Source organism: Myotis brandtii, unplaced genomic scaffold (genome assembly GCF_000412655.1).
Source record: "Myotis brandtii unplaced genomic scaffold, ASM41265v1 scaffold2814, whole genome shotgun sequence".
NCBI lineage: Eukaryota > Metazoa > Chordata > Mammalia > Chiroptera > Vespertilionidae > Myotis > Myotis brandtii.
The window spans coordinates 183-4,697 of record NW_005360738.1 but is presented as its reverse complement, the minus strand read 5'-3'; the positions used below and the strand labels follow the sequence as shown (position 1 = coordinate 4,697).

Below are 4,515 nucleotides of genomic sequence, written 5' to 3'. Positions count from 1 at the left end.
CCAGCCAGACCTCTGCTCCTGTCTGAGCCCTCCACACACCGTGGGCCAGCCGGGCCTGGGCCACCCCTGCCAGGCCAGGGGCTCTGAGTGGCTCCCCACTGCGGTCTCCACCATGTGACCAGCCCCTCTTCTTAGAACACAGAGCTGAGAATGTTCTCCTTAAAAACCACTTTGCCTTGTTCTTACCTTCAGGATAAATTCCTTATCTTGATAAATAAAGATCTTTATAAGTTGATGCCAACCTATCTTTCAAAATGTTTTAATATTTTTATTGTGATTCATGTCATTCATGCGAAAAAAGTACTGCTGGAAGGATCAGAAAGGAACCACCATCTCTAGAGAAAAACAACATTGCCAGTGTACCCGAGGCTCCGGGCGAGCCCCTCCGGCCCGTTCTGCCCCCTCAGTCCCCTCCACGCCAGTTCACACCGTTCCACCTCCCGGAACTGCTTTTCCTGAAATCTGCCAGGCGGTAACGTTCAGTCCTGCGTTTCCTTCTCCACAGCGTTGGTCGGATTGTTCTCCGCGGCAAGATGAAGCTCCAGTGCGACGTCTGGAGAGCGTCCCTGACGGCCCTGCCACGTGGATTGATCTGTTCGTCCCCAGCACGTTTCCTTTATTCCTGTTTTAGTGTAGCTATGAGTTTAGATTTGTCTCTCTGACTAGATGTTAGTTCCCTGAGCAATGAGGAGTAAGCTTTACCTTTGCATCCTCAGGGTTTCACATTTTGCTGGGTGAATAGATAAATACCCTTTGAGTTACTGAGGCGACGCTTTAGAAGATTGCCATGTACTGGATGCAAGGACTGAGTACCAGCTATAGGTCATATCAGTTCTATGGTGGGTAGATCTGTCAATGGTGGCCACGCTTTACCGACAGGACGTGCCCGACACTGAGTCCTGTAATCTCACAACAGACCTGCCAAGTGAGCATCACCCCATTTTGCAGATAAGGTAACGGGGTGACTCAAAAGTGATTCATCCAAATTCACATACCTGGTGAGTCAAGACTTTAGTATGGGTCTCTCTAAGCCTGCTCGCTCTTTCCAGATCAAATTTCTATGGGGACAATGACAAGCATCGAGAGCAAACAGTAAGGCAGACAGTGCTAACTAGGGTTATGCTGGAGGTGAACAGATTGTGATGATGAAACATTAAAATCGATGGTTACTAAAGAGGCTGCAAAAGTAAGTCTGGGAGCGAATGAGAGTTACGGTATATATTTGATAGACAAATTGAGGCAGCATAAATCACCAATTTCCAGAATAAATAGTACCACTCCTGTCCTCTCCGCGAGGCAGATGGAGGCGGTGGTTTGGGGCGGAGCTTCAGGTCTCTGCCCTGCGATGCACGTTCGCCCCTGAGTCCAGATTCAGAAATGTGGTGTCATTTTACCATGTAGTCATAAGGCCCTGTGATGTGTGGCTTTATTAATAGCCACGCTTGTACAATTCTGATTTATATGCCAATGTATAAGCATGGACAAGTAATGCCATGTCCTGAGCACAAGTACTGAATACAAGCTGTAGGTCGAATCAGTTCTAAGACGGTTAGATCTGGAACTCTGGCTACGGTCTAATGCTGGTTAATGTAGGGAACAGAGCTCTCAGCTTTCAAAATGCTTAAAAGTACTTATTTCCTCTTATTTTAAAAATGGGGATGAAGCCGGGTGTAGCAGCTAGTACGGCTGGCCTCTGTCACCCCCGGGCACCCACATCGCGCCCACACTCCTCCCAGCAGGACCAGGGTTCTGTTCACAGGCCCTTCTGCACCCTGCCTTGGCTTTGAAGGAGGTGGGCCCCCTCTCAGCTCCAGAGGCCGAGTGAGGATTGGCCTCGTTTTTAAAAATATATTTCTATTGATGTCAGAGAGGAAGGGAGAGGGAGAGCGAGAAACATCAATGAGAGAGAATCATGGACCAGCTGTGCACTGTTTTGAACATAGCGGTCATCTGGCCATTTTTCTAATTTTGACCTGTGGAGGAGTGAAGAAGCAGGTGGGGAATTAGCTCAAATGGTAGAGCGCTCGCTTAGCATGCGAGAGGTAGTGGGATCGATGCCCACATTCTCCAATTTTTACTGCCCCAGCCTCGGTTCTCATGTTAACCCTAAGTCCAGAACATATAGATCTTCCAATTCAGAATTCACCTGTTTCTCACGAGGAGCTGTGATCCCACAAGGGTGAGGTCTACTAAGTTGGTATTTTTCCCCACGTGTCCTGCAACTTGGCCTTGAATTCGACACAGTCCTGGAAAGTGCAGAACGCGTAAACCCAGGTTGAAGAAGCTCAGCCAAACACAAGCAGGAGAAACCCAAAGAAATCCGCACCCAGGCGTGTCGAAATCAAACGTCTGAAAACTAAAGAAAATTTTTTTCTGAAAACGGCCAGAGGAAAATGAAAGGGAAACGACACTGGCTCATTAGGAATCATTGTCAACCAGGATGGATTGTGCTGTTTAACAGCTGGGATGTGATGCCACCACGGTGCTTGAAAGGTAATCTTTCCTAGTGTATTTGCAATACAGTAAGCCTTTCCAAGTTGCCCTCTTAGCGCAGTAGGCAGCGCGTCAGTCTCATAATCTGAAGGTCCTGAGTTCGAGCCTCAGAGAGGGCACAGGTGTTTTTTACAGCCTGTTCCTTGCACCATAAATCACAACACAAAGAAAAGCTCGCAAATGGTCACAAATAACCATTTCAAAACGGATATCCCACATCCTCCCCGCCCCCAAATGGGAAATCGCTTTTGGACTTTCTAAGGCTTCCTTCCCAGGGTTTCTATTCAAATGATTGTGGAACAAATTCACTTCACACCAGAAACCACTTGCGACACCTGTTGGGGCTCTTCTTGTCCCTCTCACGGAAGAAGCAGGGAAATTGCTCTTCCAACCTCAGGCTCTGAAGTTGGCCCCACCGCACTGAACGGGTGGGCCAGGTGTGGAATCATTCATCCTTTTATCCTCCAACAACTATTTCTGGAGCACACATCTTATTCAGGGAACAGTGATTGGAGAGTAAATAAAACACAAACATTCCCTCCCTCGTGGGCGTCACCCCAGACACCCCTCAGGTGCTTAAGGAATTGGTTTAGAGAGTTGGGTTCTCTCCCTGTCCCTCTGAGGGTCTCCATGGTCCCTGGGTCCAATGCTGCCTTTCCGTTCAGGATAGGAAAGAGCCTGTTTCAATTACTTTAGACTCAAAATACTCAAAGATAATGACCGTGGGATGAGATTCTGACCAGGTTCTCCTTGCCAGCCTTCCCTTTACGTAGTCTGATTTCTACGGAAGCCAAAGTCTATTAGACTCTCCTGCCCCTCCTTCGTTTTTCCTTCCCTGATTCTGTCTTCCAGGAAGACAGGAAGAGGGATGAGATCCCAGCGGCCATGAAAGCCACGTTGGGAGGAGGGAGCACAGAGGCTGCCCCACCTGACGGAAAACCCTCAGCTTCTGCACACCTGGGGATGTCTTCATTTCGCCCTCCCTCTTGAAGGACAGCTTTGCCAGCTGTGGGATTCGTGTGTGATTCTCCCCCTCCCCTCCTTACAGCACTTCTTCTGGCCTCCAACGTTTCTAATGAGAAATCCTACAGAGGATCCCTTGTATGAGATAACTCACTTCTCTCTTGCTTCCTTCAAGATTCTCTCTTTGCCTTTGTCTTTTTAAATTTTCATTATAATGTGTCTCAGTGTGGGTCTCTTTGAGTTCATCTTCCTTAGAATTCATTGAGGTTTTTGAATGTTTGTGTGTAAGCCTTTACTCAAGCTTGGGAAGTGTTCGGCCATTGTGTCTTCAATATTCTACCTGCCCCTTTCCCTCCTCTCTTCCTCTGGCACTCTCATAATTATTCCATTGCAACACCTTCAGGTTCACCAGAAAGAAAATGGAAATCACTGAGGCTGAAGAACAGGAAGAAAAAAAGACTGAAGAAAAGTGAGCAGAGCCTGTGAGAGTGCCGGAGGAAGAAACATTCTTCCTTCTTCTGCTCAGCTCTGCCTTCAGGTCCTTCACGGGTAATTTCTCATTTCAGTAATAGTACATTCAGATCCAGAATTTGTTTCTTGTTTCTTTTTAGGTTTTCTACCTCTTTTTTTATATATTTTCATTTTGTTCACACAACATTTTATTGAGTTTCTCCATATTTTCCTTTAGTTATTTGAGCCTCTTTAAGACAGTTGTTTTAATGTCTTTGTCTAATATACCTGACATTAGCTCTTCTATGGGGACAGCTTCTATTGATATATTTCTTTCATTTGAAGGCCATGCTTTCCTGTTTCCTTGTATGCCTTGTCATTTTTTTGTTGAGCACTGGACATTTGAATCTAATAATGTGGTAACTTTGGCAATCAGATTCTCCTCCTTTCTCAGGTTTTGGTTGTTATTGTTCTTATTCTTAAAAAAAAATCATTGTAGGCTCTCTCTGTGTTGAGGGGTCAGCCTAAAGCATAAACTTAAGGTCTTCTTGGGTCTTTCCTGAGCCTTTTCCCTGGCACGCACAGTTACTTTCTATTTTTCCCCATATA

General features: G+C 46.3%; 2 non-coding genes across 2 annotated transcripts; both read left to right on the top strand.

The window, feature by feature from the left end:
- The first annotated feature begins 1,997 nt into the window (after positions 1 to 1,997).
- On the top strand, positions 1,998 to 2,070 carry TRNAA-AGC. The gene has a single exon. It is a non-coding gene; the product is annotated as a tRNA-Ala (tRNA).
- A 469-nt stretch (positions 2,071 to 2,539) lies between these two features.
- Positions 2,540 to 2,612, top strand: TRNAM-CAU. The gene has a single exon. It is a non-coding gene; the product is annotated as a tRNA-Met (tRNA).
- The last annotated feature ends 1,903 nt before the right edge of the window (positions 2,613 to 4,515 follow it).